This window comes from Pseudophryne corroboree, chromosome 1, assembly GCF_028390025.1.
Source record: "Pseudophryne corroboree isolate aPseCor3 chromosome 1, aPseCor3.hap2, whole genome shotgun sequence".
In the NCBI taxonomy this organism is placed as follows: domain Eukaryota; kingdom Metazoa; phylum Chordata; class Amphibia; order Anura; family Myobatrachidae; genus Pseudophryne; species Pseudophryne corroboree.
In genome coordinates, this window is record NC_086444.1 from 900911162 (window position 1) to 900929628 (window position 18467).

Sequence of the window (18467 nt, forward strand, 5' to 3'; positions counted from 1 at the left end):
TTCTACTGTTCCTAGGGATGATTCTGGACACAGTCCAGAAAAGGATGTTTTCTCCCGGAGAAGAAAGCCAGGGAGTTATCCGAGCTAGTCAGGAACCTCCTAAAACCAGGAAAAGTATCAGTGCATCATTGCACAAGGATCCTGTGAAAAATGGTGGTTTCTTACAAAGCGATCCCATTCGGTAGATTTCACGCAAGAACCTTTACGTGGGATCTGCTGGAAAAATGGTCCGGATCGCATCTTCAGATGCATCAGCGGATAACCCTGTCTCCAAGGACAAGGGTGTTTCTTCTGCGGTGGCTGCAGAGTGCTCATCTATGAAAGGGCCGCAGATTCGGCATTCAGGACTGGGTCCTGGTGACCACGGATGCCAGCCTGAGTGGCTGGGGAGCAGTCACACAAGGAAAAAATTTCCAGAGAGTGTGATCGAGTCTGGAGACTTCTCTCCACATAAATATACTGGAGCTAAGGGCAATTTACAATGCTCTAAGCTTAGCAAGACCTCTGCTTCAAGGTCAGCCGGTATTGATCCAGTGGGACAACATCACGGCAGTCGCCCACGTAAACAGACAGGGCGGCACAAGAAGCAGGAGGGAAATGGCAGAAACTGCAAGGATTCTTCGCTGGGCGAAAAATCATGTGATAACACTCTCAGCAGTGTTCATTCCGGGAGTGGAAAACTGGGAAGCAGACTTCCTCAGCAGGCATGACCTCCACCCGGGAGAGTGGGGACTTCATCGGGAAGTCTTCCACATGATTGTAAACCGTTGTGAAAAACCAAAGGTGGACATGATGGCGTCCCGCCTGAAAAAAAAAAAACTAGATATTGCGCCAGGTCAAGGGACCCTCAGGCAATAGCGGTGGACGCTCTGGTAACACTGTGGATGTACCAGTCAGAGTATGTGTTCCCTCCTATGCCTCTCATACAAAAAGTACTGAGAATCATAAGAGGGAGATGAGTAAGAATGATACTCGTGGTTCCGGATTGGCCAAGAAGGACTTGGTACCCGAAACTTCAAGAGATGTTCACGGAAGACCCGTGGCCTCTACCTTTAAGAAAGGACCTGCTCCAGCAGGGGCCTTGTCTGTTCCAAGACTTACCGCGGCCGCGTTTGACGGCATGGCGGTTGAACGCCGGATCCTGAAAGGGCATTCCAGATGAAGTCATCCCTACCCTGGTCGAAGACAGGAAGGATGTAACCGCAAAACATTTTCACCGCATTTGGCGAAGATATGTTGCGTGGTGTGGGGCCAAGAAGGCCCCTACAGAGGAATTCCAACTGGGTCGTTTCCTACATTTCCTGAAAACAGGACTGTCTATGGGCCTAAAATTAGGGTCCATTAAGGTTCAAATTTCGACCCTGTCGAATTTCTTCCAGAAAGAACTGGCTTTAGTGCCTGACGTTCAGATGTTTGTAAAAGGGGTACTGCATATACAGCCTCCTTTTGTGCCCCAGTGGCACCTTGGGATCTCAATGTTGTTTTGAGTTTCCTAAAGTCACATTGGTTTGAACCACTCACCACTGTGGACTTAAAATATCTCACATGGAAGGTGACGATGCTATTAGCCCTGGCTTCAGCCAGGCGTGTGTCAGAATTGGCGGCTTTATCATATGTAAAGTAGAGATGAGCGCCTGAAATTTTTCGGGTTTTGTGTTTTGGTTTTGGGTTCGGTTCCGCGGCCGTGTTTTGGGTTCGAACGCGTTTTGGCAAAACCTCACCGAATTTTTTTTGTCGGATTCGGGTGTGTTTTGGATTCGGGTGTTTTTTTCAAAAAACACTAAAAAACAGCTTAAATCATAGAATTTGGGGGTCATTTTGATCCCAAAGTATTATTAACCTCAAAAACCATAATTTACACTCATTTTCAGTCTATTCTGAATACCTCACACCTCACAATATTATTTTTAGTCCTAAAATTTGCACCGAGGTCGCTGTGTGAGTAAGATAAGCGACCCTAGTGGCCGACACAAACACCGGGCCCATCTAGGAGTGGCACTGCAGTGTCACGCAGGATGTCCCTTCCAAAAAACCCTCCCCAAACAGCACATGACGCAAAGAAAAAAAGAGGCGCAATGAGGTAGCTGTGTGAGTAAGATTAGCGACCCTAGTGGCCGACACAAACACCGGGCCCATCTAGGAGTGGCACTGCAGTGTCACGCAGGATGTCCCTTCCAAAAAACCTGAACCACTAGCCATGAACATAGGCCAGGGCCTCAGCCGTTCCTTGCCACTCCGTGTGGTAAATGGCATATTGGCAAGTTTACGCTTCTCCTCCGACAATTTTATTTTAGGTTTTGGAGTCCTTTTTTTACTGATATTTGGTGTTTTGGATTTGACATGCTCTGTACTATGACATTGGGCATCGGCCTAGGCAGACGACGTTGCTGGCATTTCATCGTCTCGGCCATGACTAGTGGCAGCAGCTTCAGCACGAGGTGGAAGTGGATCTTGATCTTTCCCTAATTTTGGAACCTCAACATTTTTGTTCTCCATATTTTAATAGGCACAACTAAAAGGCACCTCAGGTAAACAATGGAGATGGAAGGATTGGATACTAGTATACAATTATGGACGGGCTGCCGAGTGCCGACACAGAGGTAGCCACAGCCGTGAACTACCGCACTGTACTGTGTCTGCTGCTAATATATAGACTGGTTGATAAAGAGATAGTATACTCGTAACTAGTATGTATGTATAAAGAAAGAAAAAAAAACCACGGTTAGGTGGTATATACAATTATGGACGGGCTGCCGAGTGCCGACACAGAGGTAGCCACAGCCGTGAACTACCGCACTGTACTGTGTCTGCTGCTAATATATAGACTGGTTGATAAAGAGATAGTATACTCGTAACTAGTATGTATGTATAAAGAAAGGAAAAAAAACCACGGTTAGGTGGTATATACAATTATGGACGGGCTGCCGAGTGCCGACACAGAGGTAGCCACAGCCGTGAACTACCGCACTGTACTGTGTCTGCTGCTAATATAGACTGGTTGATAAAGAGATAGTATACTCGCAACTAGTATGTATGTATAAAGAAAGAAAAAAAAACCACGGTTAGGTGGTATATACAATTATGGACGGGCTGCCGAGTGCCGACACAGAGGTAGCCACAGCCGTGAACTACCGCACTGTACTGTGTCTGCTGCTAATATATAGACTGGTTGATAAAGAGATAGTATACTCGTAACTAGTATGTATGTATAAAGAAAGGAAAAAAAACCACGGTTAGGTGGTATATACAATTATGGACGGGCTGCCGAGTGCCGACACAGAGGTAGCCACAGCCGTGAACTACCGCACTGTACTGTGTCTGCAGCTAATATAGACTGGTTGATAAAGAGATAGTATACTCGTAACTAGTATGTATGTATAAAGAAAGAAAAAAAAACCACTGTTAGGTGGTATATACAATTATGGACGTGCTGTTGAGTGCCGACACAGAGGTAGCCACAGCCGTGAACTACCGCACTGTACTGTGTCTGCTGCTAATATATAGACTGGTTGATAAAGAGATAGTATACTCGTAACTAGTATGTATGTATAAAGAAAGAAAAAAAACCCACGGTTAGGTGGTATATACAATTATGGACGGGCTGCCGAGTGCCGACACAGAGGTAGCCACAGCCGTGAACTACCGCACTGTACTGTGTCTGCTGCTAATATAGACTGGTTGATAAAGAGATAGTATACTCGTAACTAGTATGTATGTATAAAGAAAGAAAAAAAAAACACGGTTAGGTGGTATATACAATTATGGACGGGCTGCCGAGTGCCGACACAGAGGTAGCCACAGCCGTGAACTACCGCACTGTACTGTGTCTGCTGCTAATATATAGACTGGTTGATAAAGAGATAGTATACTCGTAACTAGTATGTATGTATAAAGAAAGAAAAAAAAACCACAGTTAGGTGGTATATACAATTATGGACGGGCTGCCGAGTGCCGACACAGAGGTAGCCACAGCCGTGAACTACCGCACTGTACTGTGTCTGCTGCTAATATAGACTGGTTGATAAAGAGATAGTATACTCGTAACTAGTATGTATGTATAAAGAAAGAAAAAAAAACCACGGTTAGGTGGTATATACAATTATGGACGGGCTGCCGAGTGCCGACACAGAGGTAGCCACAGCCGTGAACTACCGCACTGTACTGTGTCTGCTGCTAATATAGACTGGTTGATAAAGAGATAGTATACTCGTAACTAGTATGTATGTATAAAGAAAGAAAAAAAAAACACGGTTAGGTGGTATATACAATTATGGACGGGCTGCCGAGTGCCGACACAGAGGTAGCCACAGCCGTGAACTACCGCACTGTACTGTGTCTGCTGCTAATATATAGACTGGTTGATAAAGAGATAGTATACTCGTAACTAGTATGTATGTATAAAGAAAGAAAAAAAAACCACGGTTAGGTGGTATATACAATTATGGACGGGCTGCCGAGTGCCGACACAGAGGTAGCCACAGCCGTGAACTACCGCACTGTACTGTGTCTGCTGCTAATATATAGACTGGTTGATAAAGAGATAGTATACTACTAATATTATATATACTGGTGGTCAGGTCACTGGTCACTAGTCACACTGGCAGTGGCACTCCTGCAGCAAAAGTGTGCACTGTTTAATTTTAATATAATATTATGTACTCCTGGCTCCTGCTATAACCTATAACTGGCACTGCAGTAGTGCTCCCCAGTATCCCCCACAATTTTAAGCTGTGTGAGCTGAGCAGTCAGACAGATATATAATATATATAGATGATGCAGCACACTGGCCTGAGCCTGAGCAGTGCACACAGATATGGTATGTGACTGACTGAGTCACTGTGTGTATCGCTTTTTTCAGGCAGAGAACGGATATATTAAATAAACTGCACTGTGTGTCTGGTGGTCACTCACTATATAATATATTATGTACTCCTGGCTCCTGCTATAACCTATAACTGGCACTGCAGTAGTGCTCCCCAGTCTCCCCCACAATTATAAGCTGTGTGAGCTGAGCAGTCAGACAGATATATATAATATTATATATAGATAATAGATGATGCAGCACACTGGCCTGAGCCTGAGCAGTGCACACAGATATGGTATGTGACTGAGTCACTGTGTGCTGTGTATCGCTTTTTTCAGGCAGAGAACGGATTATAAATAAAACTGGTGGTCACTGGTCACTATCAGCAAAACTCTGCACTGTACTGAGTACTCCTAATGCTCCCCAAAATTAGTAAATCAAGTGTCTCTCTAATCTATTCTAAACGGAGAGGACGCCAGCCACGTCCTCTCCCTATCAATCTCAATGCACGTGTGAAAATGGCGGCGACGCGCGGCTCCTTATATAGAATCCGAGTCTCGCGATAGAATCCGAGCCTCGCGAGAATCCGACAGCGTCATGATGACGTTCGGGCGCGCTCGGGTTAACCGAGCAAGGCGGGAAGATCCGAGTCGCTCGGACCCGTGAAAAAAAACATGAAGTTCTGGCGGGTTCGGATTCAGAGAAACCGAACCCGCTCATCTCTAATATAAAGCCCTTACTTAATTTTTCATTCTGACAGGGCAGAATTGAGGACTCGTCCTCAATTTCTCCTTAAGGTGTTTTCTGTTTTTCACATGAACCAACCTATTGTGGTACCTGCGGGTACTAGGGACTTGGAGGACTCCAAGTTACTTGACGTTGTCAGGGCCCTGAAAAATATGTTTCCAGGAAGGCTGGAGTCAGAAAATCTGACTCGCTGTTTAGCCTGTATGCACCCAACAAGATGGGTGCTCCTGCTTCTAAGCAGACGATTGCTCGCTGGATTTGTAATACAATTCAGTTTACACATTCTGTGGCAGGCCTGCCACAGCCAAAATCGGTAAAAGCCCATTCCAAAAGGAAGGGGGCTCATCTTGGGCGACTGCCCGAGGGGTCTCGGCTTTACAACTTTGCCGAGCAGTTACTTGGTCAGGGGAAAACACGTTTGCTAAATTCTACAAATTTGATACCCTGGCTGAGGAGGACATGGAGTTCTCTCATTCGGTGCTGCAGGGTCATCCGCACTCTCCCGCCTGTTTGGGAGCTTTGGTATAATCCCCATGGTCCTGACGGAGTCCCCAGCATCCACTAGGACGTCAGAGAAAATAAGATTTTACTTACCGATAAATCTATTTCTCGTAGTCCGTAGTGGATGCTGGGCGCCCATCCCAAGTGCGGATTGTCTGCAATACTTGTACATAGTTATTGTTACAAAACTCGGGTTATTCTTGTTGTGAGCCATCTTTTCAGAGGCTCCTTCGTTGTTATCATACTGTTAACTGGGATCAGATCACAGGTTGTACGGTGTGATTGGTGTGGCTGGTATGAGTCTTACCCGGGATTCAATATCCTTCCTTATTATGCACGCTCGTCCGGGCACAGTATCCTAACTGAGGCTTGGAGGAGGGTCATAGGGGGAGGAGCCAGTGCACACCACCTGATCCTAAAGCTTTTATTATTGTGCCCTGTCTCCTGCGGAGCCGCTATATCCCCTTGGTCCTGACGGAGTCCCCAGCATCCACTACGGACTACGAGAAATAGATTTATCGGTAAGTAAAATCTTATTTTAAGTCATGTAAACATACAATGTGGTTAGGTTCCAGAATCCCATATGAAAACCAAAACCGCTGAATAAGGAACATGGCTCATTTATTTTTACCATGTCTAATTTACTGTAGTATTTGAGGAAAGAGTCTTGTGATCCAGATGAACGAAGCCTAAAAAAGTGATAAAGTGGAGAATGATAAAGTACCAGCCAATCAGCTACTGACTGCCGTGTCACAGGCCCTGTTTGAAAAATGACGGTTAGGAGCTGGTTGGCTGGTAGTTTATCACTCTCCAGTTTATCACTTTTCAAGGCTTAGTACATTCATGTCTCTTCTTTTTATCTCCACTTTTGTCTCCACTTCCGTACATTATTCGACTGTAATGACACCCATTTCTGATGTCCTTTCATCAGTCGGAAAAACTGGAGAATGAAAGAAACATGCTCCAAAAATAATGTACATAGGGGGTGATTCAGACCTGATCGTGGATGTGCTAAATTTAGCACATCTATGATCAGCTTCCCTGATATGCGGGGGGACGCCCAGCACAGGGCTAGTCCGCCCCTCATGTCAGGCCCTCCCCCCCCCCCCCCTGCAGAAGTACAAAAGCATCGCACAGCGGCCCAGCTCCTGCGCGCTGGGAGGGAGGTAACCGTCGCTGCTTGGGTCGTAGCGGCTGCGTGTGACATCACACAGCCACTGCAGCCCGCCCCCCAATAGTCCAGGCATGCTTATATTGCCCGGACCACACCCCCTCCTACATAGCAACCGCCTCTGCCTGTCAATCAGGCAGAGGCGATCGCTAGCCTAAGCATGCGCCGGCGCACTGCGGCACATGTGCAGTTCAGACCCGGTCACTGCTGTGTGAAAACGCACAGCAGCGATTGGGTCTGAATGACCCCCATAGTGCACATTGAACAGCTCTATATTAGCGGAATGCTCTATTTTATTTTGACTTATGAGATATAACTTTTTGCACCAACATCAGGGGGGCTCCCCTTTACTTTCAAAGTCAAATGCATTTCTGTGTTCTAAGTACATTAGAATGATCTCCTACAGAAACATGTTTTTCTTGTTTAGATTTTATTTCTCTTACGTCCTAGAGGATGTTGGGGACTCCAAAAGGACCATGGGGTATAGACGGATCCGCAGGAGCCTGGGCACACTATAAAGACGTAAACTGGGTGTGAACTGGCTCCTCCCTCTATGCCCCTCCTCCAGACCTCAGTTAGACTTTGTGCCCAGGAGTGATGGGTCACACACTAGGGGAGCTCTCCTGAGTTTCTCTGAAAGACTTTATGTTAGGTTTTTTATTTTCAGGCAGACCTGCTGGCTACAGGCTTCCTGCAGCATGGGAGTGAGGGGAGAGAAGCAGACCTACTTCTTCTTAGTTTAAAGGCTCTGCTTCTCGGCTACTGGACACCATTAGCTCCAGAGGGTTTGATCACTTGGTGCGCCTAGCTGCTTGTTCCCGGAGCCGCGCCGTCAACCCCTCACAGAAGCCAGAAGAAAGAAGCCGGGTGAGTATGTGAAGAACAGAAGACTTCAGTGACGGCAGAAGACTTCAGTAACGGAGGTAAGAGATCGTGCTACGCTCCATGCTCCCACACACCTACGGCACTCACAGGGTGCAGGGTGCTGGGGGGGGGGAGCGCCCTGGGCAGCAATGTTACTGAGGCTCTTTTATTCTAAATAGGCTGGCTTGAGTTGTTATTCGGTGCCCGGGCACCGTGTCCGCTACCCCCGCCAGCACGCCGCAGCGGTCCCGCTGCGCGCCATTGCTCCCACACACCAACGGCTGGTATCGGGTGCAGGGCACAGGGGGAGGGCGCCCTGGGCAGTATGTGTTGCTTAATTTTACACTCCCAGACGCATATACAGTGGGTAAACACTGTATATGCTCCCCTGCCTGCATATAATGTTTTTCATACAGTGGACTACAGCACGCCGATAACGGGCGGAGCTTAGCCCTCACAGCGGACAGCGCCATCATGTCGCAGGGGTCCCGCTGCGCGCCATTGCTCCCACAGACCAACGGCTGGTATCGGGTGCAGGGCGCGGGGGGGGGGACGCCCTGGGCAGTAGGTATTGTATTAATTTTACACTCCCAGAAGCATATACAGTGGGTAGCCACTGTATATGCTCCCCTGCCTGCATATAATGTTTGTAATATACTGGGCTACAGCGTGCCAATAAGGGGCGGAGCTTAGCCCTCACAGCAAGAGACAGCGCCATTTTAATCACTGTCCCCGCCAAAACAGCAAACAAGGGGGGGCACATATGGTTAGTGTTATGTAGGAATGTATAACACTATTTGATTGGAAATGGACATGTACTCTCTGTGTGCTCCCTGTCTGGTGGGTGAATATTCTGTCATTAACACCTCTGGGGTTCATTGTCGTCATCGCCGACGCCTGTTTGGTACTTGATACAGTAGATATTGAGTCAACAGTTCAGTTGTGTTATACTTGTTCATAGTAAACACGGTATGGGAGACACAGTAGTATGTGGCTGACCCTGTCGGCACCTATTGTAATTACCGGGTGTAAATTAACATGCTGTAACTAACTTATAACAGTATATATATTTATATGGTTCAGCTCTTTTAGTCTGTAGCTTGAGCGCAGACATGGTTAATTTTGTGAGGGAATATTATTAAAATGATTTATGTATAATCCCCTCGGACCCCTCGGGGTCGCAAGTATGTTGTTTGCCTGGTTACTACTCTCTGCTGTCGACGATTACTAGCTTTTCTGTCGACTATAATGCTTCCTGGTAGAGCAATGACTGCGGTTCAGTACATGGTCATACACATTCAGTACACATTAATGTAATTTGGGTCCCGGCGGTGCCGGACAATCCGCTTATATGTATGTTTTATGTATATATAGGTAGAATATGTGTGTATATGTGTATTACATTATGTATATTCATCTTATGATTTCTAATGAATGCTGAAGTAATAGTATTCCTTCTCATGTGCTGGTCACTCTGCTGATAAGGCTTTAGGTCAGCTGTGATGAGTGGGTCTCCCGTCCTCTCAAGGTGTCCAAATGTTTATTATTTCCACGTGGCGGAGGGAATACTGTGAAGGTCAGTGCCTGGTCGACACGGCGTCCTGTCACGAAGGATCGGATACAGGAAGCTAAGTGATATTTTATTTCTATTCTTTGGACTTATTTACATTGTATGCACAGCATCCGATGAAATTACCCTGAAGGGTTAGGAGATATTCCTTATGTTGGGTTTTCTCTATAGATCACAACACGCTGCAGTGGGTATACAGGAGGTGTCCGGCGAAAGACTGAGGCTGACTCCGAGAGGTACTGGAGTTTTTTCCCTGGGTCGGTGTGCCACTGTTGGGGATGCCTTACTTCAGTCAATCTCGGCGGATACTGCTGGTAACTCTAACTTCGTGAGTTAGATTCCGTCACAACGGTTGGTGACGCATTCCTTTCCTTACCTAGTTCAATACCGTTCTTTTTTACTTTTCTGTGCTGATGGAAGGTGAAAAGGTAAGTGTTCTGCAGCCTTGTTAGGTTCGCAGAAGCGGATGTCGTTTTCTGTTTCTCACACATCCACCACAGGGTGCTGAGTCTACCTGACTGGACCCCACTTCGGTGGGGACTCGTCTACTACTTTTCTATTAGTCCGGAAATAGACCAGGACACGTGAGTTGATTATAGAATCCAGAGGGGGACAGTCTGGAGTTACAGATGTTTCCCCTCACGGTTTTTCTAATAGATCTTACCGTTTTTCCTCTGGAAGGGGAGATAATACGCAACGCCAGACCAGAGGGCGTCAGGTTCAGGGCATTGTCCTCCTGTCCCCTGTTAGAGAAAAAAAAGAAAAAAAAAGAAAAAGAAAAAAGGTTTAAATGCATTGTTTTCCGCATTCAGATCACCTCGCTGGAAAGGCGAGGTCAAGAAACAAATGGTGCAAAGCGTTGTTTCTCTCTGACTATTCTTCAACAAAGGGAATGGCTATCGTTCCCAACGTCGCAGATGTTGGGGGTAGGTATCAGCGTAGATACTGCACGGTTAAGGTTCTATGTTTTTCCTGTGGCAGAAGGTCTGAGGTTCGGGAGTCGAATCAGATTTGCAGTGACAAACCATCATTATGTTCCGTTATGAAGCGGATGGGTGCGGCCTGAGAGTCCTTTTCGGTGAGCAGGTCAAATGCCGGAGTGGTTTCAAGGGACCAATTGGATATGTGATCCGGATCTCACCTGCCTATGCACCGGAATATGATTCTAATGGCCACAACATCGCTCCTGTGGGGTCTGCTCGATTCTCACCTTTTCAAGGGACGAAGGTTCGGGATCCAAGGAATTAGTCCTTGCAAGGGACGTATTTCCGGAGGAAAAGGTCAAGCTGGGAAGCTTGTCTGTAATATGCTTTCCTGTATTAGGAGCTATTTTTGACGAACAGATTATTCGTGGTCTGCCCGTGTTAGTTCTCTCGGACGATTTGACAGCAGTGGCGTGAGTGAGCCGCTAGGGCGAATCAAGGAGCACAGCGCCAATTGCAGAGGATGCAAAAGTTTGCAGCTGGATGGAAAGACTGGTAAACGCTATATTAGCGGTCTGCGCTCCGCAGGTAAACGACGGAGAATTAAATTTCCTCTGCAGACAAGATCTCCTTCCGGGAGAAATACAGTCGTCATCGAGGAATTTTCAAAGACCTGACGAGTCTTTGAGGAGTACCTAAATTAGACATGTTGGCGTCTTGCCTCAACGAGTGGCCTCAGAGATGTCACCTTGGGCGTTTTAAGTCGGTCTATGTGTCTCCTCCGTTTCGCTTTTTCTGAAGGTGATACTGGAAGAAGAAGAACTAAGGTTCAGGAGATCCTCATTGTTCCGGTCTAGCCAAGCAGGGCTTGGTTTTCCAGGTTTTCATGATTACTCATAGAAGATTCCTGGCCGCTTCTTTTACGTGAGGAACTGTTACGAAGATCCGGGAGTATATTAAGACTTACCGTGGCTGCGTTTGTCGGGTCCCGATTGAAGGCCATATCCTAGCCAGAAAGGGTATTCCCAGTGAAGTCGTTTCCACACTTCTTCTGGCTAGAAAAGATTAACGACAAGGCCTTGCCACCGTAGTTGGAGTAAAGCTATGTCTTGGTGTACATCCAAGAAGACTCCTACCGAAGAGTTTCGACTGGGTCGTTCTTCTCCGTTCCTTGCAAACAGTTGGGGATGCAGGTCTAAAGTTAGGCTCTTTTTCAGTCCAGTTTGACCTTATGAATTTTCTTGAAAGAATTGGCCACCTTTCGGGAGGTTCATACTTTCATGAAAGGAGTACTGCACATCCACTCTCCGTTTGTGCCCAGTGGCACCGTGAGACCCTGATGTGGTATTGCGTTTTTCTTGTGTCACAATGTTTGGATCTTTTGTGAAAGATTATCTCTTGAAGAGTGGTCATGGTACTGGCTTTGGCGTCCGCAAAGCTGGTGTCGAAAGTAGCGGCTTTGTCTCACAAGAGCCCTTGTTGGATCTTGCATGTGGATAGAACGGTATTGAGAACTCGGATAATAGTTCAGCAGAGGAGGTTGTTCCAGGTTTCACAGAAACCAGCCTATTGTGATGCCTGTGGTTACTTCAGCGTTGCCTGATTAAAGAACTCTCGATGTAGTCGGGGCTTTGACTAATGTGTTGCCATTTTGGCTCAGGTTGGGGAAACAGAGACTCTGTTGTCCGGTATGCTACCAGCGTGATTGGGGCACCTGCGTCTATGCAGTTTGTTATAAGCTGGATCTGTGATACGATTCGGCGTGTTCGTTCTACGGCTGGATTACCGTTGGTGGGGGAGATCCATTATCCTAGGAAGATGGGCTCTTCTTAGGAGGATATCCGAGGAGTCTCGGCGGTTCAACTTAGCCGAGCGGCTACTTGGTCGGGTTTCAAACACCTTTGCTGTGCTCTTCAAGGTGGATACCCTGGCTGATTGGGGCCTCATGTTAGCTCAATCGGGACTGCAGAGTTGTCCGCACTCTCCCGCCCGTTCTGGAGCTTTGGTATATACCCCATGGTCCTTTTGGAGTCCCCAGCATCCTCTAGGACGTAAGAGAAAATAGGATTTTGGTACCTACCGGTAAATCCTTTTCTCCTAGTCCGTAGAGGATGCTGGGTGCCCGTCCCAGTGCGTACTATATCTGCAGTTATGGATTTTGGTTGCACTTTGTGGTGTTTTTTTCTCTGTCAGGCTATTGCTGATGTTGTTTATGCCATGGCATGTGGGTTTTTATTGTTGGTAAGCTGACACACAGGTTGTGTTACATATTCTCTCAGCATATGGCTGGATGGTTTTCATACCGTGGACTGGTATTCTGTTGAAGGCCATGTCTGGCGGTATGTTCGTGGTGTGAGCCGGTATAACACTCACTGTGTTTAAATTATAAATTCTTTCCTCGAAATGTCCATCTCTCCTGGGCACAGTTTTCTAACTGAGGTCTGGAGGAGGGGCATAGAGGGAGGAGCCAGTTCACACCCAGTTTAAGTCTTTATAGTGTGCCCAGGCTCCTGCGGATCCGTCTATACCCCATGGTCCTTTTGGAGTCCCCAGCATCCACTACGGACTAGGAGAAAAGGATTTACCGGTAGGTACCAAAATCCTATTCAATTGTACATGAATATTTCCGGCTGTGGCACTCTGTTCAGTCTGTGACCTTCACCGTCATTGTCCATCCTTTTATGTTTTAACATGACTCTTTGTTATTGTTTTGCTGTATTGTTTGCTTTACGGCACAAATGACGCTTCAATAAAAAGCAATTATAAAAAAAGACTGTGTACCTAAACCCATAGCACCATCATGTAGATACTGTACCGCTTGCAAATGTAAGTCAAAGATACAGCCACAAAAAAAAAAAAAATACAGATAGAGATATTAGAGATGAGCGGGTTCGGTTTCTTTGAATCCGAACCCGCACGAACTTCACTTTTTTTTTCACGGGTCCGAGCGACTCGGATCTTCCCGCCTTGCTCGGTTAACCCGAGCGCGCCCGAACGTCATCATGACGCTGTCGGATTCTCGCGAGACTCGGATTCTATATAAGGAGCCGCGCGTCGCCGCCATTTTCACACGTGCATTGAGATTGATAGGGAGAGGACGTGGCTGGCGTCCTCTCCATTAGAATAGATTAGAAGAGAGAGAGAGAGAGAGAGATTGTGCAGACAGAGTTTACCACAGTGACCAGTGCAGTTGTTGTTAAGTTAACTTTTATTTAATATATCCGTTCTCTGCTATATCCGTTCTCTGCCTGAAAAAAACGATACACAGCAGTCACACAGTGTGACTCAGTCTGTGTGCACTCAGCTCAGCCCAGTGTGCTGCACATCAATGTATAAAAGCTTATAATAATTGTGGGGGAGACTGGGGAGCACTGCAGGTTGTTATAGCAGGAGCCAGGAGTACATAATATTATATTAATTTAAAATTAAACAGTGCACACTTTTGCTGCAGGAGTGCCACTGCCAGTGTGACTAGTGGTGACCAGTGCCTGACCACCAGTATAGTAGTATATTGTTGTATACTATCTCTTTATCAACCAGTCTATATTAGCAGCAGACACAGTACAGTGCGGTAGTTCACGGCTGTGGCTACCTCTGTGTCGGCAGTCGGCACTCGGCAGGCAGTCCGTCCATCCATAATTGTATAATTATATACCACCTAACCGTGGTATTTTTTTTTCTTTCTTTATACCGTCGTCATAGTCATACTAGTTGTTACGAGTATACTACTATCTCTTTATCAACCAGTGTACAGTGCGGTAGTTCACGGCTGTGGCTACCTCTGTGTCGGAACTCGGCAGGCAGTCCGTCCATCCATAATTGTATTATTATAATATATACCACCTAACCGTGGTTTTTTTTTCATTCTTTATACCGTCATAGTCAGTCAAACTAGTCGTTACGAGTATACTACTATCTCTTTATCAACCAGTGTACAGTGCGGTAGTTCACGGCTGTGGCTACCTCTGTGTCGGCAGTCGGCAGGCAGTCCGTCCATCCATAATTGTATTATAATATATACCACCTAACCGTGGTTTTTTTTTCATTCTTTATACCGTCATAGTGTCATACTAGTTGTTACGAGTATACTACTATCTCTTTATCAACCAGTGTACAGTGCGGTAGTTCACGGCTGTGGCTACCTCTGTGTCGGCAGTCGGCAGGCAGTCCGTCCATCCATAATTGTATTATAATATATACCACCTAACCGTGGTTTTTTTTTCATTCTTTATACCGTCATAGTCAGTCATACTAGTTGTTACGAGTATACTACTATCTCTTTATCAACCAGTGTACAGTGCGGTAGTTCACGGCTGTGGCTACCTCTGTGTCGGAACTCGGCAGGCAGTCCGTCCATCCATAATTGTATTATTATAATATATACCACCTAACCGTGGTTTTTTTTTCATTCTTTATACCGTCATAGTCAGTCATACTAGTTGTTACGAGTATACTACTATCTCTTTATCAACCAGTGTACAGTGCGGTAGTTCACGGCTGTGGCTACCTCTGTGTCGGAACTCGGCAGGCAGTCCGTCCATCCATAATTGTATTATAGTATATACCACCTAACCGTGGTTTTTTTTTCGTTCTTTATACCGTCGTCATACTAGTTGTTACGAGTATACTACTATCTCTTTATCAACCAGTGTACAGTGCGGTAGTTCACGGCTGTGGCTACCTCTGTGTCGGCACTCGGCAGGCAGTCCGTCCAACCATAATTGTATTATATACCACCTAACCGTGGGTTTTTTTTCATTCTTTATACCGTCGTCATACTAGTTGTTACGAGTATACTACTATCTCTTTATCAACCAGTGTACAGTGCGGTAGTTCACGGCTGTGGCTACCTCTGTGTCGGCACTCGGCAGGCAGTCCGTCCAACCATAATTGTATTATATACCACCTAACCGTGGTTTTTTTTTCATTCTTTATACCGTCGTCATACTAGTTGTTACGAGTATACTACTATCTCTTTATCAACCAGTGTACAGTGCGGTAGTTCACGGCTGTGGCTACCTCTGTGTCGGCACTCGGCAGCCCGTCCATAATTGTATATACCAGTGACCTAACCGTGGTTTTTTTTTCTTTCTTTATACATACATACTAGTTACGAGTATACTATCTCTTTATCAACCAGTCTATATATTAGCAGCAGACACAGTACAGTGCGGTAGTTCACGGCTGTGGCTACCTCTGTGTCGGCACTCGGCAGCCCGTCCATAATTGTATATACCACCTAACCGTGGTTTTTTTTTCTTTCTTTATACATACATACTGCAGTGCCACTCCTAGATGGGCCCGGTGTTTGTGTCGGCCACTAGGGTCGCTAATCTTACTCACACAGCTACCTCATTGCGCCTCTTTTTTTCTTTGCGTCATGTGCTGTTTGGGGAGGGTTTTTTGGAAGGGCCATCCTGCGTGACACTGCAGTGCCACTCCTAGATGGGCCCGGTGTTTGTGTCGGCCACTAGGGTCGCTAATCTTACTCACACAGCTACCTCATTGCGCCTCTTTTTTTCTTTGCGTCATGTGCTGTTTGGGGAGGGTTTTTTGGAAGGGACATCCTGCGTGACACTGCAGTGCCACTCCTAGATGGGCCCGGTGTTTGTGTCGGCCACTAGGGTCGCTTATCTTACTCACACAGCGACCTCGGTGCAAATTTTAGGACTAAAAATAATATTGTGAGGTGTGAGGTATTCAGAATAGACTGAAAATGAGTGTAAATTATGGTTTTTGAGGTTAATAATACTTTGGGATCAAAATGACCCCCAAATTCTATGATTTAAGCTGTTTTTTAGTGTTTTTGGAAAAAAACACCCGAATCCAAAACACACCCGAATCCGACAAAAATAATTCGGTGAGGTTTTGCCAAAACGCGTTCGAACCCAAAACACGGCCGCGGAACCGAACCCAAAACCAAAACACAAAACCCGAAAAATTTCAGGCGCTCATCTCTAAGAGATATACCTATATTTAGTGTGGTTATCGTTCTTTATTTATTTATTTTTAAATGTGGGCTATTTTGCAACTATAAAAGATTGGGCCAAAAAAGGGGGAGCAAGTTTTAGGAATACATTAAACTATTACGGTATTGTTGGCACCATATACCTATTTCTGGTATTTGTCCATCATGTCAACATTCAGAATGTAATCACCAGAATGTCAATGTAGTCTAAATATCGACGTGGACGGAATGACAACATTGTCGTAATGTTGCCTTTCATGAGTATAATTACTAATATGAGGGTTTTTATAAGTGGCCCATAGCAACCAATCAGATTCTAGCTATTATATAAAACATGTAAAAGAATAATTAAACAAAGTACAAACAAATAACAAGCTTATGTAAGATATTATGGAAATCTCTATTTAGGGGGCTATTTACTAAACCTTGGGGAGAGAAAGTAGAGAGAGAGAGATAAAGTATCAGCCAACTAACTTTTGACATTTTTCAAACACAGCATGTCGGATGGCAGTTACAGTAGGAGGCGGAGCCTCCACCTTATCTCTCTCCAAGGCTTAGTAAATAGACCCCTTAGTTATATGGTGGCATATTCAATCATCTGCGCGGTTTACCCCATTGCTAATTGTTGCCACTGCCTGATTCAATTAGCTGCTGATATCCCGTGCACTAATCCCCGGAGGCAGGATTTTTCCTCACAGCCTCAGAAGCTATGAGGAAAAATACGCTGTATAATGTACCCATGCCATTTAACATGCAGAAAAACCCACTGAATGTCACATTTAACGCAGAATCTGTGGGTTTATGTGTGTTACCAGGGATTTTACAGCTTGTGGAAAAGGCTAAACAAATGAATAGGTCCCGCACGATAAACCCATGCCTAACCTAATGTACCCTATGGAATTCAATGGTAATATGCTGCTGTCATAAAATTTCCTGCATTAAGGTTTATGCAGATACAGGACAGGAAGTGTCATTGGCTGCAGGTCCATTAGCTGACGCACAAGAGGTGAAAACTGCTCAGCTCCAATTCAAGACTAGTGGCTTTAAATGATGCTCATCTGCATGAGTCCTTACCATACTAGAGGTGTAATTGCTTGTCTAGTTACATGTAATAACGTCTGCTATTGAGAGCAAACAAGGCAGGTACCATGGGTTCAGTCTAGAAGACTAACATGTTTTTTTTTTTGTAGTATCTGGTTGTTATCACGTCTTTGGCCACTGATTAAAGATCCTATGATTATTTGACAAGATACGTAGAAACAGCCCATTGCTCTTTTAATCACTGCAAAAATGTACCATTCAACAGTGTAGCTGTCCATATATCAAATACAGAACAATACTGATTATTTCAAGGATTCTAAAATTGTAACTTGTTTTTTTATACAAACCACAACACTTAACATTTATTAAACAACAGACAAGGACCTGCATTTTTGTAGGAGAACACGGCTTCTTGCCATTACTGCTTAAATGGAAAGAAGAAGAAAACTAGCTCCATATGTATTTATTTACCCTGCTGGAATCCAATCTTTTAAGCCCTCTTTCATTTGTAAATGAGTACTCTCTTTGACTAATAAAAATATCCATAGTCAATAAAAGGATTCCTACCTAGATTACTTCACACTTTTTAAGCCACATACTTTACAAATGGCGATAATTCTGCCTTCCTACATATAAGCTCTTTAGACATTCTGCAGTTTAGTGCTGTAAAATTATGCTACAGTACATAGTCAGCCACCATGTAACATAGGCTGCAGACATGTACACTAAAGCTCAAAGGAAGAGATCAATAAAACCCAGATGAATCCTAAATTGCTGTACAGAAAGTTAAGAATCCCAGCCGTTTGTGCTTTAACTGAATGCGTTTTCTGGATTCCATTGGGAAAACAAGTGCTTAATATATTTGTCACAATCATAAT